Raw genomic sequence first — 15,743 nt, 5'->3', positions numbered from 1 at the left:
CTAATGATTAAAAAAAAAAAAAAAGTCTAGAGTCTAGTCACCTTTTCCGCACAAAACAAATTTTAGTCCAGTTTTAGTGACATTCTTTAAGCTGCTCACCTTTAATGTCCCAGCTCTCTGTGGTAAAAGTATTACAATTTATAGATAACACAAACCAGACACCAGTGTGCAAATGTGATGCAATGTGTAACACATACATATGGCTGCATTAAACAAGAGCTGGAAATAAGTTTAAAGCTACACCACCTACTAGACTTACATAAGTCAAGTCCACTGTGATAAAGACAACAGTCCTAATTATTAGAAAATAAATGGAGAAATTACTTACCTGATAATTTTGTTTTCCTTAGTGTAGACAGATGGACTCAGGACCAATGGGTTATGTGCTCTTATGCTAGCAGATGGGAGACAGATTTCAAAGCTGACGTCACTCTAGATATACCCCTGCAGTAACCTCAGCTCTTCAGTATTCTCTTCGAAAAGCCATTGTAGATATATCTTGCTCAATTAACTTGATTAAAAATCTTAAACTTGAATGAACTGATTCACCCGATTCCAAAAACTAGAGACCGCCAGTGCACTCAACCAATTAACGCCAACACCGGACAACTATGGGTGTCGAACTAGGGGTAGGCAACGGCTTACCCGTATTTGCTTAGTCTCGAGATTTGCTTTCTGAGGTCCTCCTCTGGAGCAGCCGTGGGCGGGATGCTGAGTCCATCTGTCTACACTAAGGAAAACGAAATTATCAGGTAAGTATTTTCTCCATTTCCTAGCGTGTACCCAGATGGACTCAGGACCAGTGGGATGTACAAAAGCTACTCCCGGGCAAGGCGGGAGGTTGCCCATGGCCCACTTAGTACTGCCCTTGTGAAGGCTGCGTCTTCTCGGGCCTGAACATCCAGGCATTAGAACCTGGAGATGTGTGGGGAAGACATGTTGCCGCCCGACAGATCTCAGCAGGCGATAGCAACTTGATTTCTGCCCAAGATACTGCCTGGGCCCTAGTAGAATGAGCCTTAACCTGCAGTGGTAAAGGCTTTCCTGCCTCTATGTAAGTTGTGCTTTGATTACTTCTTGAATCCAGACTATGGTTGCCCGCGAGGCTGCTTCTACTTGCTTCTTCCCTATGTGAAGCACGAACAGGCAATCCGTTGTGCACCAGTTCCGATCTTTCCAGGTATTGCACCAGGTGTCTGCTGACATTTAGATGGAGAAGGAGTGAGTCTTGCGAGTCCTTATGTTCATCCGGAGAAGGTAGGGAAATGGCCTGGTTCAAATGAAACTCGGAAACCACTTTGGTAGGAAGGAGGGGACAGTGCACAGCTGTATAGTTCCAGGAGTGAACCCAAGGAACGGTTCCCGAGAGGATACATAAGAAATTGCCATGCTGGGTCAGACCAAGGGTCCATCAAGCCCAGCATCCTGTTTCCAACAGAGGCCAAAACCAGGCCACAAGAATCTGGATAGTGCTTGTAGTTCAGAGATGTGACGAGCTGAACATACTGTCACCAGGAATACCGTCTTCAATGTTAAGAGGCGTAGTGACAGACCACACATTGGTCTGAAGGAAGCCCCTGCTACGAAATCTAATACCAGATTGAGGTTCAATAGGGACACCGGCCACTTTAGGGATGGCTGAAGTTGCTTAACCCCTTTTAGGAAACTGGTCAAATCCGGATGAGCTAATCGGCTGATACCATTCACCTTGGCTCTGAAGCAGGAGAGGACGGCTACTTGGACCTTGAATGAGTTCAGTGACAAACCCCTTCTTCATACCGTCCTGTAGAAACTTCAGAATCATGGGGATCTTTGCCTTCTGTGGGAGTATCTTGCACCAGGCTTCGAATATTCTCCAGATCTGTATGTATGCCAGAGATGTTGAGAACCTGCGCGCGCGAAGCAGGGCATCAGTCACGGCCTTTGAGTAACCGTGCTTCTTCAGGCAAGTCCTCTCAAGGGCCAGACCGTAAGAAAGAATAGAGATTTATTTATTTATTTGAAAATGTTTATATATCGACATTAGTAGGGGATCATCATATCGGCTTATATAAAACTAAAATATAGCAAACAGGCCTTACAGAGAACTAATAACTATAATAAGAACAGCTTAGAAATATGATCTGTATTATGAACAGCTATAATATAGCAACAGGTTAAAATTAGGATAGAATAGAGGAACAGGGAGTAAGGACCTAGGCTTTATGTCTAGTATATATATTAGTGAGGGATAACAATATCGAAAATCAGGGTCTAAATATTTATATAGCGTAGCATAATCATTACAGTCAAAAAGTTGTGAAGGCCAATATATATCATCTAGGGGCAAGCGTAGAGCGAGTGTATTATTGGTTAGGGGCTGTCTAAAACAGCATCAGTGGAAAGTATTACGAGGCAAGAAATGGGAGATGGGGTAGGGAAGCTCAAGGTGCTTTGTGAGAGAGGGGCAGTTCAAGTGTAAGCCTGCTTGAAAAGCCAGGTCTTTAGGTTTTGCTTAAATTTCTTCGGGCAAAGCTCTTGGCATAAGTTGGTGGGCATGGTGTTCCATATTGTAGGGCCTGCAATGGAGAAAACACGGCCTTTGGTGGAGGAGAAGTTGGTAAGTTTAGGTGATGAGGTGTGTAGGGTTGCCAAGTATTGGTTTCTGGTGGGTTTTGTAGAGGTACAAAATAGTAGAAATGGATCTTCATGAAGAAATCTGTCCCTGCTGGAGAAGGTCCCTGTGCTGAGATAGACACAGAGGGCTCCCCGCAAGGAGGAGTCTTTGCATGTCTACATACCATGGGCGTCTTGGCCAATCTGGGGCCACTAGTAAAACTAGTCCCCTGTGGTGTTCTATCTTGCGGATGTTCTTGCCCAGTAGTGGCAATGGGGGGGGAAGTGTACAGTAAATCCCCCTCTGGCCAGGTCTGGACAAGGGTGTTGATCCCTTGGGAGTGTGGCTCTCGTCTTCGGCTGAAGAACCTGGGGACTTGGGCACTGAGAGGGGTGGCCAGTAGGTCCATGGCTGGGAGGCCCCAGTGATTTACTATCAATTGGAATGATCTGGTCGACAGTCCCCATTCCCTCGGGTCCAGGCTCTCTGTTGAGGAAGTCTGCTGAGCATGGTCTTTCCCTGCGATGTGGGAGGCAGAGATCCCTTGTAGGTTAAGCTCCACTCATGCCATGAGAGGGTCTATCTCCAGGGACATCTACTGGCTCCTGGTCCTCCCTGGCAGTTGATGTAGGCAACCGTTGTAGCGTTGTCTGACATAACTCGAATTGCTTGCCCTGGGAGCCTGTGGCTGAATTGCAGGCATGCTAGTCTGACTGCTCGAGCTTCCAGGCGGTTTATTTTCCATTCCGCCTCTTCCTTGTTACATTGTCCCTGGGCCGTCAGCTCTTGACAGTGGATTCCCCACCTTCGTAGGCTCGTGTCTGATGAGCATGATCCAGTTCGGTGGGAATAGGCTTACTCCGCTGCTTAGGTGATCTTCCTGTAGCCACCACTGAAGCCGAGAACGTACCTCTCCTGGTAGCTGGAGGCGAATTGAGTAGTCCTGGGACAGTGGGTTCCAGCATGACAGTAAGGAGCACTGGAGTGGTCGCATGTGAGACCTTGCCCATGGAACTTCCTCCAGGGTTGATGTCATGAGCCCGATGACTTGAAGATAGTTCCATACACCTTGGGGCATGTACTGATCATCAATCGTAATTGTTCCATCAGCTACCTCCTCCTCAGGGGACGGAGGAAAACTGTTGTTTGGTGTCGAAACAAGCCCCCAGGTACTCTAGAGACTGAGAAGGCTGCAGACTGCTCGACAGTGTTCACGACCCATCTGAGTTCCTGCAGTAGGTTCTTGACTCTGCTGATCCGAAGACTTTGCCCTAATCAGCCAGTTGCCCAAGTAAGGGTGTACCAAGATCCCTTCCTTCCTCAGATTTGCCACCACAACCACCATAATTTTGGAGAATGTTTTTGGGGGGGGGGGGGGCACGTATTGTTACTGGTGACGAGTCATGGGTGCACCATTATCAACCATAAGCGAATCGCGATTCCATGCAGTGGAAGCATCCACTATCACTGACACCGAGAAAGTTCAAGCTTGTGCCTTCTGCAGGAAAGGTGATGTTGACTGTGTTTTGGGACCAAGATGGGATACTCTTAACCAGTTTTCAGAAGCGTGGTGAATCTGTTAATTCGGCTTTCTTCTGTGCTACTCTATTAAAGCTTAAAGGAGCTATTCATAGAAAACGCCCAGATCTGGAAAAAGAGGAGTGCTGATTCTTCACGATAATGCCAGACCACACACTTCGAATGAGACTCGTCAGACAATTGCGAACCTGCACTGGGAAGTTCTTGAACATCCACCATACAGTCCGGATTTGGCACCCAGCGATTTTCACTTGTTTGGCAAACTGAAAAGCCATCTCGGTGGTAAACATTTCACCAGCGATGAAGTGGCACAAGAGGTGAAGCGCTGGTTACGATGCCAGCCAAAAGACTTTTACGCAGAAGGTTTTGACGGACTTTTCAAACGCTGGGACAAATGTATATATGTTCGCGGCGATTACATTGAAAAGTAGTTGGTTTTTCCAGAAAAACTGTTTGTGACTATATTCTGTATATTTCACAGTAAATAATTCATCTTTTGCATTTAAATAAATTTCATGAATATTAATCCCATGTATGTTTGTGACTTACTTACTGACTTACCCTTGTATCTTCCTCTCTCGATAGAAGCAAGCAGAAACGTGCCACCAGCGCACAAGCAGGAAGTGATCTGCAGTGTCATAGTTGTTGCGAAGGCTTGCTTAAGGATGGATTCTAATAGTCTATCCTGAGTAGCCTTCAATGCCGCCCCTCCCTCCAAGGGGATGGTTTACATCGAAATGGCGCAGACCATGGCATTCACTTTCGGGAAATGCAAGCGTCCCTTGGTCACTGGTTCCAGAGCGTACAAAGCTTCCAAGGCCCGACCACCTTTAAAGCTTGACCTGGAGTGGGATGCCCCAGAGGCAATCAGTTCCTGGATGGCTTCCATTATTAGGAAATAGCATGAGGCCTTATGAAGGGAAACAGATGGGGTTCTTCTTTGATTCCGCCATAGCGTCCTTGCCTGGAATCCCCAAAGTCTGAGGATTGTAATTCATCCCTGTGGAAGAAGCGAAGCATGGTTTTGTATGATTCTACGCCTGGAAGGATTTCCCCTTCCTCCAGTGAGCCCCCATCATCTGAGGTGTCTGGGTCCCCGTCAGTAAAATTCATGGGGAGGCGAGGCATATCTCGAGGCACCCGAGCAGGGCCGGGAGGGTAAGGTTCTCCTGGCTGGGGTTCGACCCAGGTTGCAGCCAGGGCTGACTGCACCTGAACGAAGGCTTGCGGTCCTTGGAAAAATTCTAACCAGGAGAAGGCCCCTGGGACCATGTTAGCCCCAGGGGAAGTCTGAGTAGGGGCCCTTGAAATGCCCTCTTGTGGAGATGCTATTTCGGAGTTGCATAGGTCCGGAGTGCTATCGTATGGAGTAGTTCCGGACCCATCATCAGACTGTGAGGGTCCAGGCTTTGGTACCCCCTAGGCTTCTTTGCAATGAAGACACAGGCAGGATTCCAGTTCAGGCTGTGCGGCTCTGATGTGGCAGGCTGTGCAAAGAGTGCCTGCTGAGCTTCTTGGTTGCCGGTGTAGTTGTGCGCATCTATGTTAGGGGCGCAAAAGTTGGGCTCATTGACTGACCGACCTGCCCTGCGCGTACCGCCAGCCGAGAAGGGAAGATGGCACAGACGCCCCCCCACGCGTAAGATGGTGGCCCCAAGGGTCTCCACTTGTCTGGACCCCTGCACCAGACCAGGGCCTAGCCCAATCAAGGCTGCTCAACCCGGTGATCCCTTCTACCTCGCCGGATGAAGAAACGGAGTCTGTACGGCACTCCGAGCCCTGGAGACCAGAGACTTTAAGTGAAAGTTTCCTGCTTTTCTGGTCTCGATGCTTCCCGGTTGCTTGCAGGAACAGTCTCCAGCTGCAGGGGAGAGGGCTTAACCTTCACCGCTGCGCTCGGATATGCATACGCTGCCTTTCAGCCGCTCTAGGGGCTAAGTCCACGCCGGGAGCCAACTGCTGGACTAAGGCACACCTCTGATGGATATCGACAATCGCCTCAGGAATTCTCTATTGGGGGAGGAACCCTTAGGTATCACCGAAGGAGAGCAGGGCTTGATCCTCTTAAAGATAAAATGTTCTTCTTTGTAATTTCTCTAACGCCGCTAAAGTGTGGGATAGCTTCCACATCTGCTAGGAGATGGAGAGATACTCAGGAGCTGAGGTCACTGCAGGGGTATATCTAGGGTGACGTCAGCTTTGAAATCTGTCTCCCATCTGCTAGCAGAAGAGCACATAACCCACTGTCCTAAGACAATCTGGCTACAGATTGTCTTAGGACAGTGTACTATGTAGATATTTCATTATTCTGAATATAAGACATATCAGCTCAGCAACATCTAGAAGTGAGAAAATCTTTCGACAGATGGGGACGGGTCTCTGGATTGATCCGTGGTACTTCAGAAATGAAGATTAGCAAGTAAGAACCAATTTTCTTTTCCTGTTCGTACCCTGGATCAGTCCAGACAAGTGGAATGTACCCAAGCCCTTCTATTTTGGGCGGGAACTTGTAAGACCTGCGCACAACACACTTTCTCCAAAAGTAGTCTCTTCTGGCACCCACACATCCAAGTAGTAATGTCTGGTAAAAGTGTGAAGAGAAGATCAAGTTGCCGCTCGACAAATCTCCTGCGAAGAAAGCAATTGACATTCTGCCCAAGAAGTTGCCTGCACTCTGGTGATATGTGCTCTCAACCCCTCTAGCTCTGACTGACCCTTACAGATGTAAACTGAAGCTATCGCCTCCTTTAACCATTGTGCAATTGTACCCTTGGAAGCTTTATTTCCCTTCTTTGCGCCACTGAACAGGACAAAAACGATCAGATCTCCAAAAGACATTAGTCACCTTAAGATATTGCAAAAGAACTCATTGCACTTCCAATAAGTGAAGCTCCCTAACCATAGGCGCATCTGCTGACAAATTCGGAAAGGCCGGTCGCTCAACCACCTGTTTAAAGGTGAAAAGAGGAAGCCACCTTAGGCAGAAAAGAAGGAACCATATGCGAAGGAACCCCATCCTCTGCAAAATGCAGGAAAGGTTCCCTACATGACAAAGCTTGCAGCTCAGGTTATTTTCTAGTTGAACAGATAGCCACCAGGAACACAGCCTTTAGGGTTAAATCATTTAAGGAAACTCTCCTAACCAGTACAAAGGGAGGACCACACAGCACCCGAAGAATCAAATTAAGGTTCCATGCTGGACAAATCTTCCGAACTGGAGGACACATTTTTGCCCTCTTAAGGAAACTGACCATATCCGAGTAAGTTGCTAAGGGCCTTCCCTGAATCTTACTTCAAATGGACCCTAAGACTGCCTCCTGAACCTGAAGGGAATTATAGGCCATACCCTTAGCCAATCTGCTTTTCAAAAAAGCCAGAATATGCGGAGCGTCCACCTTTAAAAATTGCACCTTTTTTTATTTATTGAAATTTTTCAAAAATTACTACAACACAAAAAGTTCAGAAACATGGCATTATAGGGGACATTGTAAAGAATGTAACAAGATTAAACATTTTCTTAATATGATAACATCCCTCTATTCATGTCAAAATTATAGGAAATATAGGAGACAAGATGTAGATAAAAAGCAGAATCACAGGAAATTTATAACAAAGTATATTAAACCATAATTACTTCAGAATTAACCAGTGTTATATTTTCTATTTGCCAATAACCCCCTTGAAGCTTATTTAGAATGCGAATTAAGATATATACGTAGCAGATCCGGTTCTTTAAATATATATCTAGAGCTTTTATAAACTATAAGGCAAAAACATGGAAATTGAAGCAAGATTTTTGCTCCCCTTGCCTGGACTTCCTCCATTTCCAGAAACTTTTTTCTCTTTATTTGTGTTATCTTAGTTATATCTGAAAATATTTTTATCGGATAGCCATAGAATTTTTGAGCTTGATTCCTGAAAAACATTAAGAATAAAGTCTCTTTCAGATGAAGTATCAAAACTGTACAAAAAGGGTGGATCTTTCTTCAACCACTAACTCATAAGATTTTTCCAGAATAGTAGTCCAATCAAAGGAAACTTTCACCTTCTCCTTCTGTCCATTCTGATTGAGGCAGATAGTTAATTTTAACAATTTTTGGTAAATCTTGTTCCGATGTGAATATATTAAGGAGATAACATCTAAGAAGTTCGATGAGAAAGCAAACACATTTTAGGAAAGTTTAAAATTTATATTATTCCTCCTTATATAATTTAAGATTTTCCATCTTAATCATTTGCAAATTTTCTGATTTTATCAAATTGCCTTGAGTTTTTTCCATTTCAATGACTATTTTCTAAACCAAGCATTGATGATTCATTTTTCTCCACTCTTTTCTCTATAGCTTGACCTTTAATACTCTTACCATCGTCGTTAAAGAGGCAATCGATTTTTCCATGGACGAAATTGCCTTAAGAATTTCTTCTAATGTCACTTTAGAAGTAATAGATTGTGAAGTTTCACATACCACTTGTATTTCACCTTCTTTTCTCATTCCTTGAATTAAGGGATTCATTCCTTCCCAGGCTCGATGTGGCACTTCAGTGGGTGGGTCCCTGGAGCCCGCTGACTCTGGGGTCACCGAGAGTAGTGCGATTTCCTCGTCTCCTCTCTGGGTATCCACCTCCCGCAACGCAGATTTTCCTTCCAGCAGAGCAGAGATAAAATCAGGTTCCAATCTCCTAAGTGGGACTTCTGAAGTTATTGGCGTGCTGGGGCTCAATGATATTTCTATGGCCAAGGGGCTCAGCGGCTGCTCTCTGCCGACTCCACCAGCAGCCCCTCCCTCTGGCAACGACTGCACCAGTCCAGCAAAGACCTCCTCAATCTGGGGTTGGCGGGTTGTTAATATCGGAGTAGAGATAATTTCTTTGATCTTAGCTTTGCATTTAGTATGTGGCATGATACCACAATTTAAGAGGAAATAAAGTTTTAGGTAATTAGAGCTAAGAAAATTTCAGACAACTCCGGAGCTCAGCGTTTGCTGCTCATTCCTCAGCAGCCATCTTGTCCGTGCAAATCCCAAAGTTGCACCTTGTTCTGCAAGCACCATGATTTGAACACTCTCCACACTCTGACATAAGCCAATGATGTGGAAGGTCTCCTTGCCTGAATTAAAGTTGCAATCACAGGCTCCGCATAACCCTTCAAACAAGCTTCGACTTTCAAAAGCCAAGCCATTATACAGAAGCGATTCTCCCAGACTGAAAATATGGGCCTCCTCCTGCACAACCCTGACAGATGGGTCAAGTGAAAGGGACCGTTCCACCATTAGCTGAAGAAGGTCCATAAACCACGGTCAGAGTGGCAACTAAGATGCCACCAGAATCACTCTGCCCGGACGAAGCTCGATGCGCCGCAGCACTCGACCTAAGAGGCCACGGTGGGAACACGTACAGCAACAGATGTGTCCGCCACAGTTGAACGAGTCGATGCCCTCCTCCCTTCTGCGACTGAAAAAGTCACCCATCTTTGCATTCCCTGAATGGAGACAATGGTCAGAATAAGTGCATTTAGGGTACCTTATGAGATCCGAGTGCAAGAAAGAAATTTAGGCTCTCTTTAAAAAGATTCCTCCTTCAATGTTCCTAGAACGAGTTCCAAATATTTGATGTTGGTAATATTTTGATCTGCCATATTTTGATGTTCTTGGCACATGACGGTTTGTATATATGATATAATTTTATGTTTTACTGTAAATCGCTTAGGTCAAGAAATTTGTTGAGCGATCAATACATTTTAATAAATGAAATGTTATGTAATTTGGTACGAATATATAGTTATATGCCCAGCCAAGGACTAGGCAACCCCAAAATGTATACTTAAGTATACTTTTAAAGAAAACTAGTTATCAGCATGGAGTATACATATATACAGTGCGCCTTAAGGCAGTTTTTTTTTTTTAATTAAAAATAGGTCAGCATTAGTTGATACATAGGGAACAGTAAAGTATACTATAGAGGACACTTTAATGATACAAGTCACCATATATTTAGCTATAATATTGAAGTATAAGTTCAAAGCCAACATGCTATTCTTATGATTATATTTTTGATTTATTTTTAAGTATATCGGTATAGTTTTGCTATATGGAAAAGGAAATTGACACCATGTTTCTATTTGTTTTATTGTAACATTGTAAACATTTAGAACATTGTATCTAGTAACAAAGGAGGATTGACTGTAGTATTTTAAGGACCAATGAGAACTTTACAAGTAGATATAATATACCTTTAGTTGCACAACCTTCAAGATTTTTTGTATTCACTCATTTTTTCTGTTTGTTTTTTGGTATGTGTAATTAATATATCTTATATGGTATTTATTCATTTTATGCTTTTAAGTTGATTCTGTATTTACATGTACATCATTTTTTATGTACTTATGTTAATATGTTTTATAATTGTAGCCCCTGAGGCAGCTCGTTCAAATGAACAAAACTAGGCCAGAGTCGAGCTTTGGCCTCTACTAGACCATATAATAAACAAATTGTTTTTACTGATCATGTCTTCTTGGTTGCTACTTTGCCACTTTGGATCAGCTTCAGTCTTTGTTTCCTGCTGAGGAAGTCCATCTGCACATTGTCCATGTTGGCCACATGGGAAGTAGCTATTCTTACGAGATGTTTCTCCACTCAAACAAATAGTTCTTGCACCTCCAGCGCTACTAGACAACTCTTTGTTCCATCTTGACTATTGATGAACGCCACTATCGTCACATTATCCAAGAACATTCGCACCAACTTGCCCTGAATAGGCAGGAGAAATACCAGTAAGGCTTTGTGCAGTGCCCTGGTTTCCAGTCAATTGATGGACCAGGTCACTTCCGCTGATTATCACTGACCCTGGGCTGATTTCCCTTGACAAAATCGCCCCCTTAACCAGAGAGGTTGACATCCGTGGTCACTTCCAGATCCATCCCTCTTTCTAGATTGTACTGAGACAGCCGCTACTACCAGACTGGTCCTGGCATCCTCCGGCAACAGCAAAGGAAGCTGAAAATCCTCCAAAAGTGAATTCCATTGGAATAATAGAGCCCTCTGCAGAGGATGCATGTGAGCAAAGGCCCATGGAACCATTTCCAGCATAGAAGCCATGGAACCCAGGACCTACAAATAATCCCAGACCCTGGGAACTGAGATGCAGTAGGTGAAGGACCTGACTCTGCAACTTGACTACCCTCTCCATAGTCAGAAACACCTTCCCAATCTGGGTATCAAAGTGAGCCCCCACATATTTCAATAACTGGACCAGCTTCAAATGATTCTTTGCCAGATTCACCACCCAGCCCAACGAGTCCAGGAGGTGCAGGACCTGCTGCACTGAGCGACAACACGCCATTTCCGACTATGCTCGTACTAGCCAATCGTCCAGGTATGGGTGCACCAGGATATCTTCCTTCTTGAGTGCTGCTGCCACTACTGCCATCACCTTGGTGAACATGTGTGGCACTGTCGCCAAACCAAAGGGCCCAAAATTGGAAATGCTCCTCTAGGACCATGAACCTCTGGAATCTCTGGTGTTCAGCCCAAATGGGGATATGGGGATAAGCCTCTAAGTCCAATGATGCCAGAAACTCCCCTTTGCGAACTATCACAGTTTGCAACATCTCCATCTGAAAATGCAGCACCCAGAGGGCAGCATTGACCTTCTGCAAATCGAGAATAGGTCAAAAAGTCCCCTCCTTTTTGGGCACCATAAAGTACACAGAGTAATGACCCTGACCCTCTCCTGAGGGGGCACTACAATGGCACACAGGAGATGTAGCAGTTGTAAAGTATCCCGTAACGCCTCTCGTTTGCACCAGGAGACCACAGAGGCATCCCCGAGGGGGACGAGAAAATTCTAAGGCGAAGCCATCTCTTACCACTTCCAGGACCCACTGGTCTGAAGTGATCCTGGTCCACTTCTTGTAAAAGAGGGACAGCCTCCCTCCGATAGGTGTCTGAGAAGCGGACTAGCCCATTTTCATTGACCAATTTTACTTCTGCTTCTCCCCTGGGAGGCACCGTCCCTTGGAGGTCTGCGCTGGGCTCAAAAGGACTGCGTTTGTTTGAATTCTTCTTTTGCGCTGCTGGCCCAGGGCTCCTGCCAGTGCAAGATTTTCTCGCCTCTCGAAATCGAGCCCACAGAGGGAAAGACTTCTTTGGGGTTTTCATGTCCTCCAGCAACTTGTTACTCTTAGACTCCCCCAAATGCTTCATGAGCTGCTCCAGAACCTCCCCAAAGAGTAGCTTGCCCTTGAAGGGGGAGGTTAGACAGCTGGGCTTTAGACCACACATCTGCCAACCAATTTCGTAGCCAAAGGAGTCTCCATGCCGCAACTGCGAAAACCATACTCCTTGCAAAAGTGCAGATCGTGTCATAAAGGGCACCTGCCACATAAAAAGCTCCTGGTTCCAAGCGGGCAGCCTGAGCTGCCTTCGCAGTCATTGCAGACTGCTGATCATGCACCTTTGGCACCCAGCACAAACAAGCTCTCTGCATGAAGTGCCACACACCGCCACCCAAAGGCTCAAAGCTGAAACCTCTAACGGCCTCTTAAGTAGAATTTCCAGCTTCCGATCCTGGATATCTTTCACAGCAGCTGAACCTACCACTGGGATGGTCGTCCTCTTGGTAACCACAGAAACTGCCGCATCGACCTTGGGAATCTTTCCACGACTCCAAAGTCTGTTCCGGCAAGGGGAATAATGGAGAAATTACTTACCTGATAATTTAGTTTTCCTTAGTGTAGACAGATGGACTCAGGACCAATGGGTATTGTGCTCTTCTGCTGGCAGATGGGAGACAGAGTCAGATTTCAAAGCTGTCAGCCTACATATACCCTTGCAGCATGCTTAGATCTTCAGCATTGTCTTCGAAAAGCCAATGAGGATACATGTTGCTTAATACTTGATTACACTTAATTAACCTTGAACTGGTTCAACTGATTATATATATATAAAAAACTTTTGAAACTGGAGAGCGCCAGTGCACTGAAACAAACACTGACACCTGGGCAACTGCGGGTGTCTTGGATTAGAGGTAGGCCGTGGCTTACCCATACTTGTTCAGTCTCAAGATTTGATATCTGAGGTTCTCTATTTCTGGAGCAGCCGTGGGTGGGATGCTGAGTCCATCTGTCTACACTAAGGAAAACTAAATTATCAGGTAAGTAATTTCTCCATTTCCTAGCGTTTAGCCAGATGGACTCAGGACCAACGGGATTTATTTATTTTTATTTATTTGAACTCTTTTCTATACCATCATTTAGTAGTGCACCATCACAACGGTTTACAGGGTGGCACGCAGATATGTATTTGATTAAATTCTAACAAAGTGCCAAAACATTTATCGGTAACAAATTTTCATAATATAAGGTATATAATGAGTGATCTGGATCTTGTCTTTTTATATGATTAATAGGAAATCATACAAGAATTGAACTTTGAGCTGCATGTTTCTTAAATTATTCTATAATGTACAAAAGCTACTCCCCTATAGGGTGGGAGGCTGCCCGTGGCCCACTTAGTGCTGCCCTTGCGAAGCCTGTATCCTCCCTGGCCTGAACATCCAGGCGGTAGAACCTGGAGAAGGTGTGTAGGGAGGACCATGTTGCCGTCAGACAGATCTCGGCTGGCAAAAGCAGCCTGGTTTCAGCCCAGGAGACTGCCTGGGCCCTTGTAGAATGCGCCTTGACCTGAAGAAGAGGTAATGGTTTTCCTGCCTCTATGTAGGCCGCATTAATTACTTCTTTGATCCAGCAGGCTATGGTGGCCCAAGAAGCCGTTTCCCCTAGTTTCTTCCCGTTGTGAAGAACGAACAGGTGATCAGTTTTGCGCAAGGATTCCGATCTCTTCAGGTATCGGACTAAGATTCTGCTGACATTCAGGTGGCGAAGGAGGCATGAGTTTTCCAAATCCCTGTGCTCATCTAGTGATGGTAAGGATATGGTCTGGCTCATATGGAACTGGGAAACCACTTTCGGAAAGAAGGATGGTACCGTATGCAGCTGTAGGTTGCCCAGGGTGAACCTGAGAAACGGTTCCCCACAGGATAATGCTTGAAGGTCGGAGATGTGCTGAGCTGAGCATATTGTGATCAAGAACGCTGTCTTCAAGGTCAAGAGACGTAGAGACAGGGCGCTTGTTGGTCTGAAGGACTCCCTTGATAGGAAGTCTAGCACTAGGTTGAGGTTCCATAGAGGCACTGGCCACATTAGTGGTGGTCGGAGTTGTTTGACTCCTTTCAGGAAGTGAGACACATCAGGATGAGTTGATAGTCTGATACCGTCCCCTTCGGATCTGAAACAGGCCAGTGCTGCAAATTGGACCTTGAAGGAATTGAGGGACAATCCCTTCTGCTTGCCGTCCTGTAGGACTTCTAGGATCGTAGGGATCTTGGCTGTCCTTGGGGAGAAACTGCGGTCTTCACGCTAAGCTCTGAATACTCTCCAGATCCGTATGTAAGACAGATGTGGAGAACTTGCGTGCCTGGAGCAGGGTATCAATCACGGCTTTTGAGTAGCCGCGCTTCTTTAGGCTAGCCCTCTCAAGGGCCATACTGTAAGAGAATCAAGCCGGGTCTTCGTGGGAGATCGGTCCCTGCTGAAGATGGTCCTTGTATGGTAGTAGACGCAGAGGATTCCCTGCCAATAGTCTTCGCATGTCTGTGTACCATGGTCTTCTTGGCCAATCTGGGGTGACTAGTAGGACTAGTCCCCTGTGGTGCTCTATCTTGTGGATGACCCCACCCAGTAGTGGCCAGGGTGGGAAGGCATACAGGAGGCTTTCCTCTGGCCAGTTCTGGACGAGAGCATCGATTCCCTGAGATTGTGGTTCTTGTCTGCAGCTGAAGAATCCGGGGACCTGGGCATTGCGACAAGTTGCTAGTAGGGCCATGGCTGGGAGATCCTATTGATTTACTATCAGCTGGAAGGCTGTGTCCACCAGCAACCATTCCCCAGGTCTAGGCACTCTCTGCTGAGGTAGTCCGCAGAAATGTTGTCTTTTCCCGCGATGTGGGAGGCTGAAATCCCTTGTAGATTTGTTTCCGCCCACTCCATGAGGGAGTCTATTTCCAGAGACACCTGCTGGCTCTTGGTTCCTCCCTGGCGGTTGATGTAGGCAATTGTCTTTGCATTGTCAGACATGACTGACTGATTCGCCTCGAAGTATGTGACTGAATCGTAGGCAGGCTAGTCTGACCACTTGAGCTTCCAGGCGGTTTATGTTCCATCCCGCCTCTTCCTTGTTCCATTGTACCTGGGTTGTCAAGTTCCTGACAGTGGGCTCTCCACCCTCGCAGGCTTGTGCCCGTGGTGAGCAAGATCCACTTTGGTGTGGATAGGTTTACGCCTCTGCTTAGGTGTTCCTTCTTGTAGCCACCATCGAAGCTGCTCCCGAACCTCTGTTGGTAGCTGGAGGCGAACTGAGTAGTTCTAGGACACTGGGTTCCAACATGACAGTAGGGAACGTTGTAGCGGCCGCATATGGGCCCTTGCCCAAGGAACAACTTCCAGAGTTGATGTCATGAGGCAGAGGACTTGAAGGTAGTCCCATACCTTGGGGCGGGCCGAGGTCAACAGTTTTTGTAATTGACCCATCAGCTTCCTTCTCCTTGGAGGGGG

The 15,743-nt window shown here is 46.0% G+C and overlaps 1 protein-coding gene across 1 annotated transcript in view; it reads right to left on the bottom strand.

Moving 5' to 3' along the window:
• LOC115094272 (zinc finger protein 671-like) overlaps window positions 1–15,743 on the bottom strand; it is a 150,208-nt gene that overhangs the window by 124,322 nt on the left and 10,143 nt on the right. The window lies entirely within an intron of this gene.

Source organism: Rhinatrema bivittatum, chromosome 6 (assembly GCF_901001135.1).
Source record: "Rhinatrema bivittatum chromosome 6, aRhiBiv1.1, whole genome shotgun sequence".
In the NCBI taxonomy this organism is placed as follows: Eukaryota; Metazoa; Chordata; class Amphibia; order Gymnophiona; family Rhinatrematidae; genus Rhinatrema; species Rhinatrema bivittatum.
This window is presented reverse-complemented; position numbering and strand designations above follow the sequence as displayed.